The following is a 26,979-nucleotide window of genomic DNA, read 5'->3' on the forward strand; positions in this document are numbered from 1 at the left end:
ATCTTACCTGTGTAAAGAAAAGCACAAAGAAGTTTACACAGCAGCTGCAAGCAGCCGGTGGCAGCTCTACAATGCCTCTGCAGGCAGACTGTGACTAGAATTCCTCCTGCATGGACAGAGCATCTCTGAAAAAAGGCAGCAGCCTGTCAGGGACTTATAAATAAAGCCACACCTTCCCAAGAAAGAGCACCTGGGAAAAGGGGCAGTTGTGAGTTCCACTGCAGCAGATTTAAATACCCCTGCCCAATTGCTCCCAGAACAGCACTTGAGATCTGACAGGGAACAGACTGCCTCCTCAATGGATCCCTGACCCCTGTGTATATATCCAAAGAGTCACCCCATACAGAAGAGTTCTAGTTGTCATCTGGCGGGTACCCTTCTGGGACAAAGCTACCAGAGGAAAAAACAGGCAGCAATCCTTGCTGTTCTGCAGCCCCACTGTGGGAGATTCCCAGGAAATCAGGGTCTGGAGTGGACCTCCAGCAGTACTGCAGCAGAGGGGGCTGATTCTCAGAAGGAAAACTAAAAAACGAAACAGCCTCAACATGAATGAAAAGGACACCCACTCAGAGACCACATCCGAAAGTCACCAACTTCAAAGACCAAAGGTAGATAAAGGACTTCACAGCTGAAACACCAAAAGCAATGGCAACAAAAGCCAAACAGACAAATGGGATCTAATTAAACTCCAGAGCTTCTGTACAGCAAAGGAAACAATGATTTGAGTGAACCGGCAACCAACAGAATGGGAAAAAATTTTTGCAATCTACCCATCTGACAAAGGGCTAATATCCAGAATCTACAAAGAACTAAAACAGATTTACAAGGAAAAAAACCAACAAGCCCATTCAAAAGTGGGTGAAGGATATGAACAGACACTTTACAAAAGAAGACATCGATGAGGCCAACAAACACATGAAAAAGTGCTCATCATCCCTAGTCATTAGAGAAATGCAAACCAAAACCACATTGAGATACCATCTCAAATCAGTTAGAATGGCGATCATTTTAAAATCTGGAGACAACAGATGCTGGAGAGAATGTGGAGAAATAGGAACACTTTTACACTGTTGGGAGTGTAAATTAGTTCAACCATTGTGGAAGACAGTGTGGCGATTCCTCAAGGACCTAGAAATAGAAATACCATCTGACTTAGCAATTCCATTATTGGGTATATACCCAAAGAATTATAAATTGTTCTATAGACACATTCACACGTATATTCATTGTGGCACTGTTTACAATAGCAAAGACCTGGAACCAACCCCAATGTCCATCATCGATAGACTAAATAAAGAAAATGTGGCATATATACACCATGGACTACTACACAGCCATATAAAATGATGAGTTCATGTCCTTCATAGGGACACGGATGAATCTGGAAACCATCATTCTCAGCAAACTGACACAAGAACAGAAAACCAAACACCATATGTTATCACTCATAGGCAGTGTTGAACAATTAGAACACGTGGACACAGGGAGGGGAGCATCACACACTGTGGTCAGCGGGGGGGGGGGGGGGGGGCGGGAGGGGACGGACAGCTGGGTGGGAAAGTGGGGAGGGATAATGAGGCGAGAAATACCAGATATAGGTGATGGGGAGATGAAGGCAGCAAACCACCTTGCCATGTATGTATCTATGCAACAATCCTGCATGATCTGCACATGTACCCCAGAACCTAAATTACAATAAAAAAAAATGTTTATTGCTTTTCCTTTCAGAAACTCCTCCAAACTATCAAAGATAAACAAATAAGAACAAACAAACAGAAAAGCACAACAAACAAGGCCTGTTATTAGATACGATGTACATACTTTACACAGCACTTCCCGAAAAGAAAGAAATCAATAGTGGTTTATACAGGATTTGGCATGTTATCCACGCCCAGTGATGCATACTGCGTTATAGTCAGAAAATAGCACATTTAACAAAAAGTTGGGTTGGATTCGTGGGCAAAAAAAAAGTAGCATAGATGCGATTTGCATTCGGCTCTGGGCGGGTCCGCCCCCGCCGAGCCCCTCCGCCCCGCCCCATACCCTCCGCCCCGCCCCGCCCCACACCGCCCCATCCCCTCGGCCTCGCCCCGCCCCACCCCTCCGCCCCGCCCCATCCACTCCGCCCCGCCCCACCCCGCCCCATCCCCTCTGCCCTGCCCCGCATCCTGAGGCATGCGCGGTGCGTCCAGCCGGCGGGGCTGGCTGTTTGAGGACTGCCCTCGGAGCTCCCTGGCCCGTCTCTGAAGCCGTCAGTTCACTGCTTGAAACGAATTTACCGGTCACTGGGAATCTGAGAGTCCCTTTCCGCTGTCCTCCTGTCCCTCGGGCTGCTGCGAATCCTCCCGTCGGCCCCCAGGACCTTGGGCTGGCTAAGCGGCCCCGCCCCCGCCCCGCCCCCGCAGGGCCCGCTTAGCGCCCGGCATAATTTGAGAAAAATCACGACGGGAAAAGCCCAGCCCCTTGTCATGCAGACGGGAAGCTCGGGCGCACGTGTCAGGGCCCTTACGCCCCGCTTCGCTGGCACCAACACCTGGATCGGGGCCTCCTTGTCCTGTGGGGGCAAGAACACAGGCCCGAGCCCCGGCGACCCCGCAGGCCTCCCACCCTCCGTGCGCAGCCCGCACTTCTCCGCACCCCAGCACTGCGCCTGGCGGGACCACCTGGGTCATTTTTCCATTCTGATAACGTCCCAGTACTTCGTGGCTGCAAGCTCCTCAAGCTGGAGTACCCAAGCCCCAGGTCTGTGCAGGCACGAGGCAAAGCAGCAGAATATCCGTGCTACATCTTTCTGGGGCACCCATTTTACTACCAGGTTTGGAAGGAATGAAGTTAAGTAATTTCCAAGGTAAGTAATTAAAACTTTCCTATGAAAAGGCTGGAAACTCTTCTGCTGGTAGTAACTGTCAGTTATATCTGTGTCTGAAATGTCAGACTTTCTCTGAGAAAAAAAACTGAGAACCTGTTTCCCATTATTTTAAATAGGAAATATTACAGGGCCACGCAAGTTAATAGTAAAACCCCTTCCAATTTCCTCCCTCAGTGTGGTTTAAGTTGCACATAAATTAGGGTGTAAAGTGCCTAAAATGTTGCCATTTGGTCACTCGCATTTGAAATGGTTGTTAACATGCAGTTGCTTCCTGTGCAGTAGCAGTGGCTAAAATGTTGTCATTTTTGAAAACTCAAACACTATCTCTACAACTATCAGCCAAAAAGTTTGTTTGAGACAGGTTTTTGCTCTGTCGCCCAAACTGCACCATCACAGGGCCTGCAGCAACCCACCTGCTTCAGTCTCCCCAGTAGCTGAGACTACAGGTGTGTGCCACCATACCCGGTTAATTTTTTAATTTTTTGTAGAGACTCCATTTCTTCGCACTGCCCAGACTGGTCTCGAACTTCTAGGCTCAAGCAATTTTCCCACCTTGGCCTCCCAAAGTTCTGGAGTTACAGGTGTGAGCCACTGACCGCACCCGGCCTGAAAAATGTTTTGTGAGGTAAATAGCTGCTATGCAGTTTAGATATTAAAAACTAAGACATGGTCTCCCAGAAAAGTAATAATTTGGGATATATTCTGTGTCACATCCTGTATTATGAAATAGATGGCAAAAAAAATCCCATTGATTTTCAAGATTTTAAAGATGGAAGCTGTAACTTCAAGTAAATTTGGAGCTGAGGATTCTCATCCCCGGCTGTGACCCCAGAATTCTGTACTGATTTCTTGCTAGTATCCACACACAAGCATTCATTAATGCTATGTGTTAAACAAATAGACCTTTGACCCAGGTTTCTATTTGCCGTTCAGTTTCTCTGCTCCATGCAACTACCTCGCCTCATGTCCTCTCTTGAACCCACTCCTTTCTAGCTTTCCTCCAGGGCACTTTGCTGAAATGACTTTTACCTCAGTCATTTAGCTGCATTTGACACAGATGCTACAATTGACGAGTTCCTCCTTGAAACCCTTTCGTCTGGGTTTTAACAACCTTCCCTCTAGGATTCCCTTTCACCTTTATCTTCCTCCTCGTGCTCTTCCTCCACCAGATTTCTAGTGATCCTCTGAGAATGATCCCACACAGTCTCATAGCTTTAAATGCCACTCATCTGTAGAGGCCTCTTCCCTGAGGGGAGCACCAACAGGCATCCCTGACTCTTTTCCCTTCTCCCGCAATCCCCATGCAACCACACAGCCAGTCCTGTGGGTCTGCAGGCAGCCAGCATCCTGACTGACCATCTCCATTTCCACAGCCAGTTTCAGTTACCTTCCTCTCCCACTGGTCTGTTGCCAAAGATCTTCCAACCTCCTTGCATCCTGTCTTGCCTTCCTACAGTCCAGTATCCAGTCAGCATCCGGAGTGATCTCTTGAAAATGTGAAAACATGGTATATGTGTAGGGCTGAGGGCCCCACAGGGTTGTAGGGTGTCCCTTATGCTGTGCTGAGGTGCAGGATCTGAGAAATAAAGAGACAGGACACAGAAGTACAAGGAAAATGCAGCTGGGCTCAGGGGACCACACCACCTATGAGTCGAGTCAGGCGAGGCCCCGAATGTCCAGAAGCGTGTGTATTTATTGTGTATAGGTTAGGGGGCAGGGCAGTGAGTAAAGTCATCTTTAAGGATAGTGATAGGATCGTGAGCAATAAAACAAGGGGTCCACCCCCATTAGGTCACCTAGGCTAGGAGGTGGACAGTGCACAGCAAGGGGTCCATTCCCATTAGGTCATCGAGGCAAGGGCCGTGTGCAGTAAGGGGTCCACCCCATTAGGTCACCGAGGCGTGGAGGTGGGCTGTGCGCAGTGAAGAGGGTGCAGTGTGCAATACCTCTATCTATGGGCAAGCTACTTCTAAGAAGATTTATGGAGGATGCTTTAAGTCACACAGCAATGACAGAGCTGTCAGGGTTACTGCCACCCGCTGGCAGCTTCCAATGAGTTCTATAGGAGAATGCTTTTTGAGCCCACAGTAACAAGAGCTGATAAAGTTCACAGTCACCAAGGTGCGGTTATCTGGAGGGGTTTTGAGCCCTCGGATGCTCAAGGGATAGTTGGTCTGAGGGCAGCCCTCTGCAAGAACTGGAGCAAAGTCCTACAACTCCTTTATCAGGAGGAATGGCTCTTGCCCCAAGCCTGCCATACAGCAGGTATCTTTGTGACACTGAATGCTGTTGCCTGGGCCATGGATTCTTGTCCCAGTATAACTGTTTTCCCTGAAATCATGCTCTGCACTGTATCTGCTGCAGACATTCCTCTGACTATAAGCTGCTTATTCCTTAATTCATGCTCTGTACTGTGTCTACTCTAGGCATTCCTCCAATTATGAACTAAGATATAGTTATATGTAGGTATATATATATATATATATATATATATATATATGGAAATAATTGAGTGGTAAGAGATTCTTTGGGCACTCATCCTATGAACTGACTTGATTATATATTGAGGATTATATAAAGAGAAATAACTAAGTAGTAACATTATAAACTGAGATATTCTCCAAGCCCTAATTCTATAAACTAATATATGATTATATAAAGGATTATATAAAAGGAAATCACTGAGTAGTAACACTATAAACTGAGATATTCTTCAGGCCTTAATTGCGCCAGGATTCTGCTTAGCTCTCCTTCCTCAGTGCCTATATGGGGGGTTACCCACAATATGCATCCCCCCATCCCTGTGTAAACCCTGCTACTGTCTACTCACTGCAGCAGAATAAAAGATCAGACAACCTGGTGCCTGCCTCTTCAGCCTCATCTCCTTCCCTTGCTTGTTCTTGCTATGTGAGTCAGATTATCTAGAGCTGAAAACAGTCTTAACTGACAGACATTAGATCCCTATGCATGGAAGGAAAAGTCTGACAGAATGAGGGCCAGAAACATGTATTTAAAAAAAATAAAAAGCACAGGAAAACTGTAAACCTAACTAACCTGTATGTATATACTCAAAAGAACATGATAACAAAATGAACTTTTCAGAAACTGAGCCAACAGACTTGCAAAGAAATAAAAATATCTTTGGTCATATTCTGAAAACAAAAAGAATCCTTAGTGAATATAAAAGAACAAAAAGTATATGCATCCCATTTGTGGGTCATAATGCAATAAAACTAGAAAGAATTGAAAGAGGATTTAAAGGTGTTCAGCTTCCTGAACATGTTAAATTATCCTTTTAAACAAATTCATGCCTGAGTCAGGGTGCAAATTCAAAACACAAATTCCATGCCTATAAAAATATGTTCTTGCAAACAACAGTGTATCGGGATGTAAGGAGAGAGCTCACTGACTCAGAAGCTCTCATAGTGACCAGGTGTATTCATGGGAACCACAGCACTGCCCTGGAGTCATTTGACATCATCTTATTATAAGTAGGAACAGCCATGCTGAGAGATTCTCAGATGCCAGTAATAAGTCAGAGGATTCTTTCTGAACGTGACCTCCCAGTCCTCTTTGGCACAGGGTTCTAGGCAGTGACCACAAATCCATCAGTGAGAGCTTACAAGATCAACCTGCCCTCAGGCAGTGGAGTGGAAACTGACACTAGCAGGTACTGTGGAAAAAAATGAATGGCCTCTAAGAATATGTTGTCTGCCCCATGCAAAGACTGGATCCCAGAAGTCCTCCTTGTAAGGACTCAGAGCCAGACAGCTTCATTTTTGTCACCTGGGCTGCTCTCCCTCTGACAGCTGTGGAAATTGGTGAAGCACAGGAATGTGTTAGAAATGGCAATGTGTCATGCCAATGTGTGGAAGTGTACAAATTAAGTAATATTTTGAAAACAGAACACACAACAGTTTGCACAGTCCTGCCAAAGTTCTGTCATGTATGTTTCTAGACAAGTGTGAACATAATTTGGAAATGGCTGACATTTTTTATAAAGCTTACTCGGTTTGCTTAAATGTCAAAGCATACACTTAGAAATAAGTTACTATGTAAATTTTTTTTATTTTACTTTAGGTTCTGGGGTATATGTGCAGATCATGGAGGATTGTTGCATAGGTACATACATGGCAAGGTAGTTTGCTGTCTTCATCCCCCCATCACCTATATCTGGTATTTCTCCCCTCAATATCCCTCCCCACCCCCGTTGTCCCTCCCCTAGGCCCCCCCAATTGACCGCAGTGTGTCATGCTCCCCTTGCTGTGTCCACGTGTTCTAATTATTCAACACCTGCCTATGAGTGATAACATACGTTGTTTGGTTTTCTGTTCTTGTGTCAGTTTGCTGAGAATGATGGTTTCCAGATTCATCCATGTCCCTATGAAGAACACGAACTCATCATTTTTTATGACTGTGTAGTATTCCATGGTGTATATGTGCCACATTTTATTTATCCAGTCTATTTATGATGGATATTTAGGTTGGTTCCAGGTCTTTGCTATTGTAAACAGTGCTGCAATGAGCATAAGGTGTGCATGTGTCTTTATAACAGAATGATTTATAATCCTTTGTGTATATACCCAGTAAGGGGATTGCTGGGTCAAATGGAATTTCTATTTCTAGGTCCTTGAGGAATCGCCACACTGTCTTCCACAATGGTTGAACTAATTTACACTCCCACCAACAGTGTAAAAGTGTTTCTATTTCTCCACATCCTCTCCAGCATCCGTTGTCTCCAGATTTTTTAATGATCGCCATTCTAACTGGCGTGAGATGGTATCTCAGTGTGGTTTTGGTTTGCATTTCTCTAATGACCAGTGATGATGAGCACTTTTTCATGTTTGTTGGCCTCATCGATGTCTTCTTTTCTAAAGTGTCTGTTCATAATCTTAGCTATCTGGAAGCTTCAAATACCTAGAATAAGCATTTCCAAAAGGTCTCTGTAATTTGGATTTTACTATAGTTCGGAAACTCTTGCTGGGCATGGTGGCTCACGCTGGTAATCCCAACACTTTGGGAGGTTGAGGTGGGCAGATCACTTGAGCTAGGAGTTAGCAAGCAGCCTGGGCAACATGGCAAAACCCCATCTCTACAAAAAAATATTTTAAAAATAGCTGGGAATGGTGGCAATGCCTATAGTCTTAGCTACTCGGGAGGCTGAGGTGGGAGGACCCTTGAGGCTGGGAGGTCTGGGCTGCAGTGAGCCGTGATCACACCACTGTACTTCAGACTGGGCAACAGTGCCAGATCCTGTGCCCCTCCCTCAAAAGAAAGAAAACTATTAGTTCATAATGCAGTTGATGGAATAACATACATCCACAAAGAAAGGAGCAATCATGATAATGTGTATGTAATTACTCATTATTAAAATATTGTATATAGTATTATGTATATAATATTGAATACCTGTAATGAATGGGGAACTGCTTTAAGCACTTTATACTTATTATCCCACAAGAATTCTCTCTCGGGTAGGTCTTAGTATATTCAGTTCGAAGGCTAATTATTAAGCAATACATGGAATTGAACGAGAAGCTATTTAAAACAGAAGGCTCTCAGAAATGCAGTGTGGAATGAGTGATGCAAGTTATGGAGATACATGGCACATTTATAGAACGTGTAGAAACTTACAAAGCTAAACAGTATATTATTTAAAGAAACAATATATTTATTTCGAGATATTATTATGTAATGAAAGTCAGGGAAATAATGCTTTTTGTAAAGCTTCAGATGAATGATTCTCCTAGATGGGGAGGCAAAGGGCTACATTTCAGAAGGGCCAGCCTTGCAGACAGCTTCAAGTGTAGTGGTGCAGGTGATGGCTGTGGTGTATTTATTTCATTTTTCTTCTGGTGACTCTGTGTGTGTGTGTGTCTGTGTGTGTGTGTGTGTGTGTGTGTGTGTGTGTGATTAAGTATGCATAAAATAGTTCACAATAATGTTTTTGCGTTGGGGCATTTCTCTGTCTCCTAGGCTGGAATGCAGTGGCATGATCACGGCTCACTACAGCCTACACCTCTCAGGCTCAAGCGGTCCTCCCACCTCAGCCTCTCAAGTACCTCAGACTACAAGTGCACACCACCATGCTTGGCTAGTTTTTTTAAATCTTTTGTAGAGATGGGGTCTGGCTCTGTTGTTCAGGCTGGTCTTGAACTCCTGGTCTCAAGCAATCCTTTTGCCTCAGCCTCTCCAATTGCTGGTATTACAGGGTGAGCTGCTGTGCCCAGCCTACTTTTTTGATTTTTTAAACCGCTTTATTGAGGAAAAATTTACAGACCTTATGATCTGCTAGGGTTTAGTGTGATCACAGATACGTGCAACCAACACCATGGTTAATTTTAGAACATTTTTATCAGTCCTATACCCTTTAGCTATCACCCTGTAATCCCCTCACCCCTACCCCATCTGTAAGCAACCACAGATCTAGTTTCCATCTCAATAGATTTGTCTTTTCTGGGCATCTCATATAAATCAATCCGTAGGAGTGTCTTTTCATGTCTGGCTTCTTCCCATTTGTCTCATTCCAGAAGGTGACTGAATTTTTCCACAACTGGGAATACTAAGCTGTGAAGAGAATTGTTGGTTCACAAGTGAATGTGAATGAGGCAGAGTGGAAGGAGAGTTCTTTTACTGAGGGAAGGGGACAAGAACCAATGAAAGAAAGAGACCCAGCAGGAGGGGAGGGAGGAAGGAGGGTAGAGAGCTGCTTGAAATGAACAGAGATCTGGGCCGTGACAGCAGTATAGAAGGCGCAAGTGCAGCAGGGTGTAGGTCCTGAGTGGGTGGGAGGGGAAATGTGGAAAACAGCATGTCACAAACTCTGAGTTCCAGCTGCTAGCGATGGGGTCCCAGGGGCCCGGTTATCCCCTCACAGGCAGGGGCTGAAAAGTGGGGCTCTGCTCAGGTTCAGGAAGGAAGTGGGTACACAGGTCGAGTCGACGTGCGTGGGAGCCCACAGTGTGAGTTCTCCCTGCAGAACTTCAGGGAGAACCTGCATTTGGCCTCCAGGCTGGTTGGAAGTATTCTTTCATTCAGCAGCCTTCTCATTAAGTGCCTTCTGTGTGACAGACACTGCAGAGTGCAGAGATGCAATCTTACCTGTCCCAGCCTTCCAGGGAAGGCAGTGTTAGGAACTTCCAGGGACTTACCTGGAAGGCTGGGACAAGGTTATTTTCCCTCTCCCCACAGTTCATGGCACTGTGTTCTGCAGAGAATGGGCAAATTACAACTATCATGGATTAGTAATTGAGGAAATGAAGCTTATACCTCCATGTTTTTTACAAAATGCACTATCTGAGATGTATTAAATATTCACATTGATGTCTGTATTAGTCTATTTTGTGTTGCTGTAAAAGAACACCTGAGGCTGGGGAATTGACAGAGAAAAGAGCTTGATTTGTCTCATGATTCTGCAGGCTTCACCAGCCTGGTACCACCATCTGCTTCTGGTGGGACCCTAGGAAGCCTCCAGTCATGGAGGATGGGGAAGTGGAACAAGGAAGAAAGGAGGTGGGTGCCATGCCCTTTCAACCAACCAACTCTCATGTTTAAGAGAGCAAAATTCACTCATTACCACGGGGACAGCACCAAGCCATCCTGAAGTATCCAACCCCATGACCCAAACACCTCACTAGGACGGGCTTTCAACATTGGGAATCAAATTTCTTCCTTCCTTTCTTTCCTTCTTTCTTCCTCCCTTCCTTTCTCTCCTTCTTTCCTTCTTTCTTTTCTTTTCTCTTCCTTTCTCTCTCTCTCTCTTCCCCCCCTTTCCTTTTCCTTTCCTTCCTTTCTTCCCTTCTTTTTGCTCTGTCACCCAGAGTGGGGTGCAGTACCATAGTCATAGCCCACTCTAGAAACCATGGCTGAGCTGAGCCATTGCTTACTGTGGCATCCAACTCCTGGGGCTCCAGAGATCCTCCCACCTCAGCATCCTGAGTAGCTGGGATTACAGGCTCAAGCAACCATACCCAACTACTTTTTTAGTTTTTTGTAGAGACAGGGTCTCATTAGGAGATCAAATTTCAACATGAGATTTGGAGGGGACAGATATTCAAACCATATCAATGACAATAGGTTTTTTTCCTCATAAAAAGTGTCTATGTGTTAGGAACTTTAGATGTTTAAAAAGTGGGGGCGGGAGGAAGAAATATATAATAAGGGGCACATACTTTATAATCTGCTCACATTTTAAATTATTCTGATAACTAAGACATACATAGATTCATGGGTCTGGAATTTTTTCAGTGACACATTTGTTTATAATTAAAACATGGATTTTTTTCATTTATTTACTTAGAGGTAGGCAGGTGGGCTTGCATATATATTTATTTATTTATTTTCTTTTTTTAATTGCATTTTAGGTTTTGGGGTACATGTGAAGAACATGCAAGATTGTTGCATAGGTACACACGTGGCGGTATGATTTGCTGCCTTCCTCCCCATCACCTATATCTGGCATTTCTCCCCATGCTCTCTCTCCCCAACTCCCTAACCCCTGCTGTCCCTCCCCTATTTCCCCCCGACAGACCCAGTGTGTGGTGCTTCCTTCCCTGTGTCCATGTGTTCTCATTGTTCAACACCCACCTATGAGCAAGAATATACGGTGTTTGATTTTCTGTGTCAGTTTGCTGAGAATGATGTTCTCCAGGTTCATCCATGTCTCCACAAAGGACACGAACTCATTGTTTTTTATGGCTGCATAATATTCCATGGTGTATATGTGCCACATTTTCCCTGTCCAGTCTATCATCGTAAAATGTGGATTTTATCTCCTTGTTCCTTTTTAATTCAGCCCCAGGCCTGAGCCACCATCAACACATTCCTACACTAAATTTGGGGTAGGAAAAAAGGAGGCAGTTGCCTTGAGACAGCTGACCTTGGCCGCCATGCTGCTCTCAGAGTGTTATTCAGCTCGAAGCTTTGTTCCCTGCATGGCATTGCAGCCCCTCAGCCCTAAACTCAGCAAACACTGTCCCACTTCACTCCCAGTGACAAGCACAGGGGCACCATCACAGGCCAGTACCCAGTGTGAACTAAGTCTTGGGAACTTACTGGAATTGTTGGAAGATATGTCCCTTTTTAGTAATGTACACAGCTGTGAATATTAGGTACAATTTGACTCCAGACTCAATTCATCATGTGTTTTGGCTCAGGTGTGGCCTGCTTATGGTATTACTGATAATTAGAAATGAAAATGCCGGTGAGCCACAGAAAGAAAAATCCTGTGTTTTCTGAAAGCTTCAAACACTTTTGGCCTTGTTCCTTAATCATCTGGGAGGAAGAGAACCTATAAAAGCTGGAAAGGCAGTGGCCGGCAACCAGCCCTTGAGAGGCTCGCTGAGCTGTGAGGGTCTGGAGGAGGAAGAAACACTGCATTGCTCCTGCCGCCCCAGTGCAAAACGATGCTGAATTCCAGCATGATACTGAAATGAATGTATTTTATTTTAATGTTAAATCTTAAGTTTAAGGTAATATTGGGGTGAAAAGCTTTATTAAGTCCTTTGTTCACAAATGGAAACAGCCAAATGACAAATTATTTAAAATGTTCAGATTTCATAACCTTCCTGGCCCCTAGCATTTTGAGGAGGCAGCCTGGGCTTTGGAAGGGAGGCAGTCCTCCAAGATAGCCATGTCCAATAGAAACGGAATATGAGCTCTGCCTGTCTGTAGTTTTAAATTTTGTACTAGCCAGGTTAAGGAAGATAAAGAGAAACAGGTGAAATTGATTTGTAATAATATAATTTATTTCACCCAATGTATCCAAAATATCATTTTGATGTGTGATCAGTATAAAATTATTAATGAAACTTTTTACATTCCTTTGTCCTAAATCTTTAAAACCCACTCCATATTTTACACTTCTAGCACATCTCAGCTCAGAACAGCCACATTCCAGATGTTCTGAGGACTCTGACTTACCTGACCTCAGGGAGGTGAAGGGCCTGAACCCCACTTCTCTGCCAGGAGTGAGGGAGCTCCCCCTCCCTGCTCACATCTCTTCTCAGTCCCAAAGGAAGAGATGGTGCCCTGAGAAAGCAGGGCTGCCAGCAGGAGGTGTCCACAGGTAGGCCACTGCCACCCACTTGCTGCTTGGTGGGGCCATTCTCCCCTCCTGAGATCAGAGGACAGTGGGGTCCCAAGAGGTGGGACCTGTCCACAGCCTTGAGGGCTCCAGAGTTTAGATGTGGAGAGAATAGATTCAAGACAAACCCCTTACCTTGCCATCTGACCTTGGCCCTAGTGGTCAGGCTGTCATCTGTTTCCTCCTGTGTTGTGTGATCCTGTGTGAGTTTAAGCACATAATTGTCTACATGCATTTCTTTTTTCTTTTTGAGACGGAGTTTCGCTCTTGTTACCCAGGCTGGAGTGCAATGGCGCGATCTCGGCTCACCGCAACCTCCGCCTCCTGGGTTCAGGCAATTCTCCTGCCTCAGCCTTCTGAGTAGCTGGGATTACAGGCACGTGCCACCATGCCCAGCTAATTTTTTTGTATTTTTAGTAGAGACGGGGTTTCACCATGTTGATCAGGATGGTCTCAATCTCTTGACCTCGTGATCCACCTGCCTCGGCCTCCCAAAGTGCTGGGATTACAGTCTTGAGCCATCGCGCCCGGCCTCTACATGCATTTCTTTATCACTCAAGGGATCCAATTTCTAATAAGGGGAAAGGGAATTCAGTACCTAGATGGTCCCTTAGTTTGCCAACTAACTTGTAATCAACATGTTGTTAACGCTGGCATCCTGTCAGCACTGGGTGTGTTAGTTAGCTGTTACTGTATAATAAGCCATCCCAAAACTTATATAGCTTACGATTGAGCAGGTCAGCAATTTATGGCAGGTTCCTGCCGTAGATTAATTGCTTTACCTTTATAAGGTATAGCAATCTGTGTGTGTGTGTGCGTGCGTGTGTGTATGGGAGAGGGGGGTCAGCTGCTGGTGAACAGGCAGCTCTGCCCCTGGGGGTGAGTTGGCTGTGGACTGGGCAGCTTTGATTCTCAACCCCAAAGTGTTTCATCCTCTGTCAGGCTAACCTGCGCTTGTTGTCATGGAGACAGCAAGGTTCTGAAAGAAAAGCAAGAAGCATTCAAGACGTTTTGAGACTGGCCCCAAAACTGCCAGCTGGATCCAAGTCTTGGGAAATAGATTCTACCTCTGGATGGGAGCAGCTGTAAAAGTGCATTGCAAAGGGCGCAGATAGAGGGAAGGGTGAAGAATTGCTGTTGTTTTTGAAATTAGCATCTTTATGCCTTTTCTTGCTGACAAGGTTTATGTAACTGTCCAAGTCAAGGAACTTGTCCAAAGCCCCACAGCTACTAAGCAGGCTGTGCTGGGACTCAGGATCTGTGCCCTGCCTGACTCCAGAACACATGCACTTCCATGGGCCACACTACCACCCAGCTTCCCTGCACCTTCAAGATTCTGGAGGGTCTCTTCTGCAATAGAGGCAGGATTCTTGCAAGATCCTCATCCTTGCAGTATTCTTCTCAAAATAATCCTCTCCAGTAAATGATTATGAGATTATGAAGCATCTTGGAAGAACTTGGAATAATTTGGGGAACAGCACCTTAAGAAATCGGGGTGCTAGCAATATATTTTTCATTTCTAATCATAGAAGAAATTTGAAAACACATATAAAGCACGCCACATGTGTGGAAATTCTTTTCATCCCATTTTGGTATTTGTAGGCTATTACTGGTCTTCAACACAGACTAAATCAAAATGCTGTGCCCAAAACAGCCTCTAACTCTGAAAGCAAGTGATGTAAAGATAGATCTGCTGAGAAGTCATTTTCTCCTGCTGCAATTTAGCCAAGCAGCTGAGTACATCTTGAAGCCGTCCTTTGATTTTAACAGGGCAGAGTGTTTTCTAAGACTGCCTGTCACCCCTCCCCGCAAAGCTGAGATGCTGCAATGGGGCAAATCCCCACAGCACACAAGGAAATCAGGCACAGTTAATGTATCCTTTAGCACAGCTAAGGTTCTCACCCCTGACACACCTTAAAATCACCTGCGTGGCAGGGGACTTTTAAAATTCCCAAAACCCAAGTTGCAACAGACCAGTGAAATCAGAATACCTGGGGTAGGATCCAGACATCCTTGCCGTTTAAAGCTCTCCAACTGGTTACAACGTGTGGCCAGCATTGAGAACCACTGCTTTAAGCCAACATCTTTTGATGAACTAGTAGCAAATGGTTTCTCGAATGTGAAGCCTTTGCTGCCTTTCGTCTTACCTGCATTATTTTCTTCCTATCTTTTGCAGGATTTGACCTCTGCTACTCATTTTGTTTCTCATTCAACTCAATTTCACAAGTACTGAGTGCATGTGATGTGCAGAGCACCACACTTGGCATTGTGGCCTTAGTTGGGGAAGGACTTTGTTGGGAAAAAAGAAATCTCATCAAAAATAAGAGTCTTGCTACTTACCAAATTGAGGCAGAATGGGAAGACCTAGGAGGTCTCACCCAAGGGTTAGGACATTAAGGCATCAGAATATTTCAGCTCATCCGATGATGCTATGAGTGGAAGTGTACCACTTTGAAACAAAACAAAACACTGCTATTACTCTGAGATACTAAGTTATGTGTGCAAATATGTGGTATTTAAATATTTTGTTGATATGTAACATGCATACAGAAATACATGCCTAAAGCATTCACTTAAGCTCAACATATGACAAAGTTAATACATGTGGGTAACAGAGAAATAGAAGTAGCTTCACTCACATGGCCCACAAGCGCTGTCTCCCTCCCTCCCTCCCAAAGGTACCATCGTCTTAACAGCTGACATTGTAGATCAGTTTTGTCTTTTCATACAAGCGTTGTCTTACAGAAAAAATTTAAATATATAAAAAATAAACAAAATTGTGTACTAGACCCGTGACCCAGCTTCCACAGCTAGTAATCACGTGCCATTTTTGTTTCTTTTGTACCTCAGCCGTTTCCCTACCCTTCACTTTATTATTTGGAGTTCTTTTTCGGGGAGGTAAGATATACATGCACTGAAAGGCACAAATCTTAATTGTACAGCTTGGAAAAATAAACACACCCACATAACCTTCATCCCTTTCCAGAGTAGAATATTTCCATCCCCAGAAAACTCCCTCATGATCATTCCTAGACAATTTTTAACTTCCCCAGAGGAAAGTACGGTTGTGGGGGGTTTTTTAACCATAAATTCATTTTGCTTGAAATCATACAATATGCATTTTTATGTCCAGCTGTCTCAGCGTAATGTTTGTGAGACACTTCTGTAGTGTGTATTTTAGTCGTTTGTTCCTTTGCATTGCTGAAGAGTATTCTGTTGAGTGAGTCCACTGTGGTTTTTTCATATATATCCCTGTTGGTGAATATTTGGGTTATTTCCTATTTTGGGCTATCATAATGGTAAAGATCTATGAACTTTCTTTTACAAATACTTTTTTGTATTGTTGTATTCCTTTATTAGCATTGAAATGGCACAATTTTTCATTTTTTTAGCAGTTGCTCCAAGGATTACAGTGTATCAAAATCTAGAGTTACTATTGTACTGTTACAGTGAGTGTGAAACATAAAAACTTACTACAGAATAGCACCATTTATCTCCTGTCATTTGAGCTGTTGTTGCCATAAATTTTATATCTACAGGTGTCACAAACCCCACACTGCAGTGTCATATTTGCTTTAGTCATAGATCTTTAGAAGAAATTAAGAGAAAAAAAGAAAGAACTATTAATAAATATTTGGAGGGAGTTTCTTTTTGCTATTAAGTTCTGGTGTTCATGTGCAGATCTTACAGGATTGTTGCGTAGGTACACACATGCCATGGTGTTTGCTGCCTCCATCTCCCTGTCACCTACATCAGGCATTTCTCCCAGTGTATCCCCAACCCTTGCTGTCACTCCCTTAGCCCCCCACACCCCAACAGACCCCAGTGTGTGACGCTCCCCTCCCTGTGTCCATGTGTTCTCATTTTTCAGCACCTACCTATGAGTGAGAACATGTGGTGTTTGCTTTTCTGTTCTTGTGTCAGTTTGCTGAGAATGATGGTTTCCAGATTCATCCATGTCCCTGCAAAGGACATAAACTCATCCTTTTTATGGCTGCATAGTATTCCATGGTGTATATGTGCCACATTTTCTTTTTCCAGAATATCATTGATGGGCATTTGGGTTGGTTCCAGGTCTTTGCTATTGTAAACAGTGCTGTAATGAACATATGTGTGCATGTGTCTTCATAATAGAATGATGTATAATCCTTTGGGAATATACCCAGTAATCAAATGGAATTTCTACTTTTAGATCCTTGAGGAATCACCACACTGTCTTCCACAATGGTTGAACTAATTTACACTCTGGAAGGAGATATTCTGAGACCACAGAAACATACTGTTTCTTCTTTAAGTTTCATCCACAATTTTTGCATTCATTGATGACTCTTTCCTTCACTAATGATTATTGTGGTGTTCTAGTAGTAGTTTTCTGTTTGTGCTATCCTTCGACATTTATTATTTGGAATTCTTCTGTAAGAAAAATTTGTCCTTCCTTCCTGATTTATTTAATCTTTTCTATATTAGTATGGACTGTGGATATTTCTTTTATGTTCTGGGTTATAATCCAGTGCTGCCCTAATTATTTGCCACTCACATTGTTCCACCTTAAGTCATCCAGCGCTCTTCCAGGTTGGCTTCTTTTAACATGTCCCCACCCTTTTGTATTTTTTTTTTTAAGATGGAGTTTCACTCTTGTTACCCAGAATGGAGTGCAATGGCGCGATCTCGGCTCACCGCAACCTCCACCTCCTGGGTTCAGGCAATTCTCCTGCCTCAGCCTCCTGAGTAGCTGGGATTACAGGCACATGCCACCATGCCCAGCTAATTTTTTGTATTTTTAGTAGAGATGGGCTTTCACCATGTTGACCAGGATGGTCTCGATCTCTTGACCTAATGATCCACCTGCCTCGGCCTCCCAACGTGCTAGGATTACAGGCTTGAGCCACTGTGCCCAGCCCTCTTATTTTTTAAAAGCACTTTCTTATTTTCTGGCACTGCAAGATGCTCCAGTCTCATCTTGTGTTTTTCATGGCAGGCCTAGAAGAGGTCATTTCTCCAAGAAGCCCTGGTTTCTTTTATAGGTGAATGGTATTCAGAAACCAAGATCTGGGTATGGGGTGTGCTCACTGATACTGGGATATCACTGCTTCTAGCCCCTCTCAGCAGCCATAGGTTGGTAACACGTGAATGTTTACAAACATGTAAACATGAATACAAACTAATGGATCTACCTATCTATATCTATTTATCTGTCTATCTAAACAGATACGTTAAAATAGACATGGGTTCATACTGACATTCCTGACTCCAGTCCAGCACCACAGGGTTTATTCTAGCTTTCTCCCTTTGTTTTTTTGTTTGTAACTCTTTCACATACAGAGAGAAACTGGAAACTTTATTTATTTTTCTAATTCTCTACAATATATTTGCTAACATGGAAAGTCATTTCAAAATTTCTAACCCATGCCCTGAAACAAATTTGTCAACCAAAAAACTGTACAGTTCTTGAGTCTTACAGTATGCAGTCAAAACACTATTTTACAAAGTCACTTGGGTGACTGCCTTTTTCCCCCACACTTTTCAATATGGGTTAGCCATAATTTGTAATGCAGTAAGATTCATTTGCCATTGACTGCATTCCATCTGACCCCCTTACCATCTTTGTTGATTTTTAAATTTACATAGAATAAAACTCACTATTTGTAGCATACAGTTTTATGAGTTTTGACAACTGTATAGAGTTATACATTCACCTTCACAGTAACAGAACTGTCTCATCACCCCTAAAATTCTCTATTGTTGCATCCTCTTTGTAGTGAACCCCTTCTGCAACCCCATTCTTTGGCAATCACTAATCCCTATCAATCCCTATAGTACTGTCTTTTCTAAAATATCATGTAAATAGGATTATAGAATATATACAACACAGATAAATCAATGGGGTTGTTTGTTGTTGTTGAGTTGTCAAAAATCACTTGGCAATATATACGAGAGTATATTTTGGGGCTCTCTACTCTATTCTATTGGTCTATATGTTTGTCTTTATGCCAGCACTACATTGTTTTGATTACTGTAGCTTTGTACTAAGCTTTGAAATAAGGAAGTATGAGTTCCAAAATTGTTCTTTTTCAAGATTATTTGGACTATTCTGGATGCTTGAAATTTCTTATGAATTTTAGGATGAATTTTTCTATTTTGCCCAGGACATCATTGAGATTTTTACATTCTTGGTTTAGTTAATTCCTAAATATTTTATTCTTTTTGATGCTATTGTAAATTGAATTGTTTTCCTCATTTCCTTTTCATATTATTCATTATTAGTATATAGAAACACAGCTGATTTTGTGCACTGATTTTGTATCCTACCGTGCTGCTGAATTTGTTTATTCTGATAGTTTTGTTGGGGGTGGGAGGATCTTTAGGGTTTTTATTATATTGAGGTAGCTTTCATCACCTCTGCATTTGCTGAGTATTTTATCATGGAAGGGTATTTAAATTTGTCAGATGCCTTTTCTACATCAGTTGAGATAATCATGTGATTTACCACTCCATTCTGTTAATGTGGTGATGTTTGAATGTTCAATCATCCTTGCAGTCCAGGAATAAATCCCACTTGGTCATAGTGTATAATTATTTTAATTTGCTACTGAATTTAGTTTGTTGGTATTTTGTTGAGGATTTTGCACTGATATGCATCAGGGAAGTGATATGGGTCTCTAGCTTTCTTCTCTACTGCTTTTTTTTTCTGGCTTTGGTATCAGGGTAATGCTAACCTCATAGAATGAGTTTAGAAATGTTCTCTCATTTTCAATTTTTTGGGTATGGGGTGTGCTCACTGATACTGGGATATCACTTATTCTAGCCCCTCTCAGCAGACATAGGTTGGTCTAAGAGTTGAATTTGTGTTATTTACATGTTTGGTAAGATTCACCAGTGAAGCCATCTGATTTACGCCCTTTCTTTGTCAGGAAGATTTTGATAATTGATTCAATCTTCTTACTAGTTATGGGGTTTACTCTGATTTTCTGTTTTTTCATGATTCAGTCCTAGTAGGTTTGTATACATAAGAATTTGTCTATTTTATCTAGGCTGTCCTATTTGTTGGCAAACAGTTGTTTATAGTATACCTCTTAGAATTCCTTATTTCTGTAGAATTGGTAACAATGTCCCACTTTTATTTTTGGCTTTGAGTCTCTTTTTCTTAGTCAATCTAGCTAAAGTTTTGTCAGTTTTGTTCATCTTTTCAAAAATCAATCTTGGTTTTGTTTATTTACTGATAAGAAGGGATTTATTTCTGTCATATACTGTATGTTGTTTATATGCCTTATAGCTCTTTTGTTCTTCATTTCCTACATACTGTCTTTTGTATTTAATTGATTTTTGCTAATAAAATGTTTCAGTTTCCTCGTTTTCTTTTCTATATGTTTGCATGTGTGTGTGTGTGTGTTTACCACCACGATTACATTTTACATTTAACTTGCTAGTTTATTCATTTTAATTATTCAATTGTATAAACATACTGTAATTTATGTATCCATTCTATTCTTGATGGTTCTTTGGATTTTTTTAAATTATTGGACATTTTTTAGAGCAGTTTTAGCTTCTACAGAGCAAAAGAAACTATCATTAGAGTAAACAGGCAGCCAACAGAATGGGAAAAAAATTTTTGCAACCTACCCATCTGACAAAGGGCTAATAACCAGAACCTACTAACACAAATTTACAAGAGAAAAACAACCCCATCAAAAAGTGGACAAAGGATATGAACAGACACTTTTCAAAAGAAGATATTTATGCAACCAACAAACATATGAAAAAAAGCTCATCATCACTGGTCATTAGAGAAATGCAAATCAAAACTACATTGAGATACCACCTCACACCAGTTAGAATGGCGATCATTAAAAAATCAGGAGACAACAGATACTGGAGAGGATGTGGAGGAATAGGAACACTTTTACACTGTTGGTGGGAGTGTAAATTATTTAAACCATTGTGGAAGACAGTGTGGCAATTCCTCAAGGATCTAGAACTAGAAATACCATTTGACCCAGCAAACACATTATTGGGTGTCTATCCAAAGGATTATAAAACATTCTATTATAAAGACACTTGCACATGAATGTTCATGGCAGCACTGTTTACGATAGCAAAGACTTGGAACCAACCCAAATGCCCATCAATGATAGACTGGATAAAGAAAATGTGGCACATATACACCATGAAATACTATGCAGCCATAAAAAAGGATGAGTTCATGTCCTTTGCAGGGACATGGATGAAGCTGGAAACCATCATTCTCAGCAAACTGACACAAGAACAGAAAACCAAACACCGCATGCTCTCACTTATAAGTGGATATTGAATAATGAGAGCATATGGACACAGGAAGGGGAGCATCAGAAACTGGGGCCTGTTGGGGGATGGGGAGCTAGGGGAGGGGCAGCAGGAGGTGGGGGTATTGCGGGGGATAGCATTAGGAGAAATACCTATATAGATGACAAGGGGATGGATGCAGCAAACACCAAGGCACACGTATACCTATGTAACAAACCTGCATGTTCTGCACATGTACCCCAGAACTTAAAGTGTAATTTAAAATAATAATAAAAGAAAGAAGACAGGGCCCAGTGCTTATCAGCCACAGCATAGACTCAGCACTTGGGAGAGCTGAAGGGTTTATCACACTAAGTCGTGATGTTGAGTTCTAGGTGTCAACTCGAGTGGGTTAAGGGATTCCCAGATCACTGGCAAACCATTATTTCTGGGTGTGTCTACGGAGGTATTTCCAGAAGAGATCAGCATTTGAATTAGGCTGGGTGAAGAAGATTGCCTCACCAGGTAGGCAGGCATTGTCCAGGCTGATGAGGGACCCAGTAGAGCAAGAAGAGGGAAGAAAGTCGGATCCCCTCTCTCCTCCTGCCCTAGGACATCAGAGCTCCAGGTTCTCAGGCCTGCAGCCTCCTGAAATTACACCAGCATCCCCCTGCCTCTCAGGCCTTGGGACTCAGACTGAACTACATCACCACATTTCCTTCTCCAGCTTGCAGATGGAGGACTGTGAGGCTTCTCCATGGTCACATGAGCCACCTCCTCTGAAACCCCCTCTCATATATCTATGTAGATCCTTTTGGTTCTGTTTTTCTGGAGAACTGGCTCATACACCAGCACAGGCAAGAGGGAGTAGATTAGGTTGAAAGTCGGTCAACTGAACAGTTTCTCTCATTCTCCATTTTTGGGTCTTCCCATGATTAACACATCAGCAGCCACCTCCCTCCAACTGACCCCAGCCGTGCTTATCTCTTGGGAGATGTTCAAGGAGACTCACACCTCTTAGACCAGTGAGGGGGCGTTTGTGTTGCCTGAGGGCTGGCACAGCATTCCCCAGGTGTGCTGGGGCCTTGTTCCTCAAGATGCTCAGTGGGAACCTGCCCAAGCCTTCTGGAAAACTGCAGACTTTCCTCTTCTAAGGTTCACAAGGGACATTTGCATTTTCTGGACCAGTTTGATCTTGGGACCTATTAATCAAGTGTCATTTATTAATATCTCAGGCATCTTGAGTTCTACAGAACATCTTCAGGAAAGCATTTTGTGTGTCCGAGATCTTCTTCATGAGAGTCAGTATTCCAGGCAACCCAGTGGAGTGGGTGAGGCGTGCTTTCTGCCTCGATGGTCCCCAGCAGCCCAAGTGCATTTCCCCTGCCCTGCCTTGCCTTTCCAAATGAGTTGTGCTGTGCTCGTGACCTACACAGGCAAGATCTTGCCTGAAACGTGCCTGCTGCCACTGTGCCCTCGGGGCCGGGCCTCAGAAGGCCTGCCTTGCCCTCTTCCTTCCTACCCTAGCTAACTTGGACCCTCTACCCAGTCAGTCTTCTGTTCCTTTAGGAAGCCCCTGCTCCCCCTGACTTCCCACTAACCCAGTCTGCCTCCTCCCCAGGCTGGAATAAGTGCCCTCCTTTATACTTACCTCCACCATTCAGCAAATAGACATAGAGAGGCACGTCTCTATCACTGGCCTGGGAATGACTCTCCCACACTGTGTTGGCCCCTTGAGGACAAGCACTATATTGTACTCATCTTTCTGGTTCTGGCACCACACAAGCACATTAGATAAATTGATTTGTATATTAACAGAAAAGGATTGGGCTAGGGAAAGGACTCTTTAGTGAGTGTTAAATACACTAGAAAATGGGGGCCAGCTAAAACAGAATGAGAGCAAGCCTACAGCAGTTTGGCACTCAGCAGCCCCCTGCCTTCCAGCACCTCATGCAGCTCCCCAAGCCCCGCATTCTCCCCCGTCTGTGAAACGGACATGTGTAACTAAAAGGAATTGGAATGGTCTAGAGAGTCTTTGGCCTACAGTAAATGCTATTGTTATCTGTTGGCGTTAATATTTTTATGCAGCCTGCTCTAGGAAGTGACAATCCTGTGTTCTCTAAGATGAACCTAATGAGAACCACTCAGGTTAGTAGTCACAACCCATCATTAGCAGAAGCTCAGAAACTAAGGGGTTAAATGCCTGGCCATTAAGTTTTCTTATCATCTTTATTTCTACAGAATCGTCTCCCCTGCTCCGCAAACATGAAAGAAAAGATGAGAGAAGCACCCCAGAAGAGGAAGGGAGAAATGCCCCAGAAAAAAAAATCATCCAGTCTCCGAAGCTTCGCCCAGGTGGGCACATGACAGCCAGTCTCTCCTCTGGCTGCCTGGCAGGCTGCAGGCTGTCACTGAACCTTCGGCCCAGCATGCTTTTGAGTGCACAGAAATGCTGCACGCCCTCTTCTTTGAAAACCTGTTGAGCAAATGCCTGCAGTTTATGTACCTTCAACCTCCACTGCCAAAGCCTTCCGAGACCAAGCGTGCTGCGCACACGGCAGCTCTTTGTGTCCTGCTCCTGAGAATCGCCTGCATCATCTTGTTGAGCTCCATTGAACTCCACGGTCTGCGTGCTCTGTGGAACTCAAGGTCTTCATTTCTCATGGAATTCAGGATCATTTTACGCCATGGAACTCAAGGCCTTCATTTTCTGTGGAACTCAGTCTTCTTGCTCTGTGGAACTCGGGGTCCTTTTTCTCCATGGAACTTAGGGTCTTCTTGCTCCATGGAACTCAGGGTCTGCATGCTCCCTGGAAAGCACTGGGACACACTTGACCCCCCATACCCACACATACATCCTTCGTTTTATTCCTGCCCCTCACCTGTCCATCCTATGAGGTTTCTCCACTTCCACTCTGCTTTGAGCCCATGCCAGGTCTTTTGGGCTGGCCCGAAACATGAGAGTTAGTCGGAGGGAGAGGCTGAGGTCACTCCTTAAGGCAAATTCTGCTGGTGTCGCACCTGATAGAGCTGCCTGGGGAGGACGTTTCCTTGGAGTTCATGCCTGGGTGGCCACTGGCTTCTTATGGTGCCAGCACTGCTGCTGGTGCCATCAGGGAGCCACAGGGCCACATGGAGACTGTGCTGGAATTGGTGGGTCTCATCTCTAGGTCAGGCGGGACTGGCAGGCACATTGACTGTCCTCATGGCCTCTCCCCTGACCCTGGTCCTCCCCAGGATGCTGATTTTCTGCACTGCTGCTCTTCCAGGAGGAATTAAAAGGTGGGGATGGCTAAACCCTCTGCTGTAGATTAGCAGAGACCTTAGGCCATGTCTTGCAAAATGGGGAAGGACTGCAGATGGTGGTGGGATCGGCCGAAGGCTGGGGCTTCACGGTGATGTTGAAGCCCTCCGCCCTTGGCATGTTTGTAGAGCAGGTTCAGTTAGGTGGCCCGTCACCAACTCCTGGATCTGGTCTCACTCGCAAGGCATGGACACCATGAGCTCAGTTTGCCAGGACTCTTGGAGTTAGGGAGAGCTCAGCGACAGGGTGGCTCTGATTCCTTCTCATGCTGAGACTCTGCTGGTGCTCCTCCAGGGAGCCCTGGGGTTTTTTCTTAGATGCCTCTCTCACTGGAGTTGAGAATTGGAAGTGTTTTCAGTGGGTTTGCACCCTCCACATATGTAAAAGGTGTTAGGTTTTCTTCCTTTCAGTATCCATTGCTGCAGCTTCCTGAAGTTGTATCCATTAAAAGGCAGGGACCCAGTGCCCAGGCTACAGAGGGTGACTTCAGGCTCCACACCACCACTGTGGGCCAGAGTGCCAGTGGCCTTAGAATTCCCAGATAGCACAAGGAGGCTGCCCCAGAGGGTGTTCAGCTTGTTGCCAACAATTACTGAATGCAGATTCTGCAAGCTTGATGTTCAGGTCAGCAGCCAAAAACAGGTGTTCTGTTTTTAGGTCCCTGTGGACAAGGCCCTTCTGGTCCTCCCCAGGCTACTGATGTCTTGTGTTGCTTCTCTTATGGTAGAAGCTAAAGAGGGAATGGCTGGAGCTCAGCTGACTCCGGTTAGAGCCTGGGCTCTGTATTGCAGACGTGACCCAGCAGAATTCCTCATGGGCCCCTTATGTCATGGGTACAGCTGCTGGAGCCAGGGTTGTCGCAAGCAGTAAAGGTATTTACCAAGACAGTTGTGAGTAAAGAAAGGCAAATGTATTACAGAAAGTATGAAAATACATTGCGAGAATGCCACAAGCAGCACAGCACAGAAGGGGCTGTCTGCAAAGATGCGAGGCTGGAGGGAAGTTTTCTAAGGTTGCGCTTCTCGGGCCTATGTGCAGGTCAGCTTGTGTATATGCTAAGAACATGTTGGAATAATTTTAACTGCCAGATCTTTGCTATCCTGGTGCCCGAGGGAAACCCTCTCCTGCTGTCAGCTGTCTTGTAACCCTCATGCCTTTCATTTCTGGAGTTGCGATATAGCGGCTGTGATTTTTCACACAAAAGGGTTGCAGACTGGGTTAGGTCCCTGTTTCACTAGCCTGGCTCTTTCCCACTTCCTGTTAATTTACTAATCTATTAGAGCCCCACACATTTCTCTTTCATATGGCCATGATCCAGAAGGCAACGCATCACCTCTCCTCAGCTACAGTGCTCCGTGCCCAGGCAGTATATCCTGGGTCTGGAGCACCTCAGTTTCACTGTCAGGGCCTTCACCATACAGACTTGGCAGCATAGTCTAGAGGCTGGAGGGACTCTGTGACTCTTGCTAATGGCAGCCGCAGCCACCGTTTCCCCAAGCAGGATGTGCTGGAAGAACTGCATCTTGGCTTAACAGAATTTTATTACTGGTAGCTCAAAAAAGGAGGGAACAGAGCTTCTCTAGATGATTTCAGGGAACAAGCTACTATTGGAATGTTAATTTAAGACTTTTATCAATTAAAAATGTAAGAACCAAGAATATTCAGTTAGGAAGAATGAATATATTGAATAAATACTGTTAAACTTTATGCTACTTTTCAACAAATATTTTCTGATCATCTCTGTGAGTCAGGCACTGTGGTAGATATCGTAACATAGAAACATAGCGTCCATCAAATACGGTGTGGGTACTGTATTTCAAATTTAAAAATACAATAAAGGTGCTGTATAAGAAACATGTCAGTGTCCTGGAGGCAGGGTCCAGAGACATCTCCTGTGGATAACAGGCTGAGTTTTAAGGGATGAGCCTGGGTGATGAGATGGATGGGAGAGAGCACCTAGGAAAAGTGTCTTCAGGCAACCATGGTTCAGTGCCCTGCAGCCCTTGTGGCAGGAGAGTGAGGAGCACGGTCCTTCTGGTGATTTCTGTGGTTATGTTCTGTAAACTCGCCTCGAGTCCTGAAGTATTGATTCTGGAGAATCACAGGGTAAGGTTCCCAGAAGCCTCTGGTCATAATGTTTTCAAGAGCCAAGGCACCATTCATGTACCATGGGTTCATTTTCCAACATCCTTGTAAAAAAGCCAGTTCTCTCAGTGTTGAAAACTGCCCTTCCACATACCCTTTTCCTGTAGAGCACTTTCTGATCTACAGAGCTGCCGCTCTTGAAAAGCTCCCATTTTCCATGCCATGGCGCCTCTCAAAAGGTGCCAGCCAGGCAGCACTAGCCGAGGAGTGGTTTTGGCTCTCCTCACAGCAGTGCTGCTCACAGTGCTTTCATTGGTCGTCATCTCATGAAGTCTCAAATGTGGCCGCTTCTCCACCTTTTCCACGGTTTCATCACAC

The 26,979-nt window shown here is 44.1% G+C and overlaps 1 long non-coding RNA gene across 1 annotated transcript; it reads left to right on the forward strand.

Annotated features, from left to right (window-relative positions):
- Nucleotides 1-1,979: 1,979 nt before the first annotated feature.
- LINC02693 (long intergenic non-protein coding RNA 2693) lies at nucleotides 1,980-26,370 on the forward strand. Its single transcript, XR_013536259.1, has 3 exons — nucleotides 1,980-2,182; nucleotides 2,455-2,848; nucleotides 23,454-26,370. It is a non-coding gene; the product is annotated as a long intergenic non-protein coding RNA 2693 (long non-coding RNA).
- Nucleotides 26,371-26,979: the final 609 nt, after the last annotated feature.

Source organism: Callithrix jacchus, chromosome 5 (genome assembly GCF_049354715.1).
Source record: "Callithrix jacchus isolate 240 chromosome 5, calJac240_pri, whole genome shotgun sequence".
Lineage (NCBI taxonomy): Eukaryota > Metazoa > Chordata > Mammalia > Primates > Cebidae > Callithrix > Callithrix jacchus.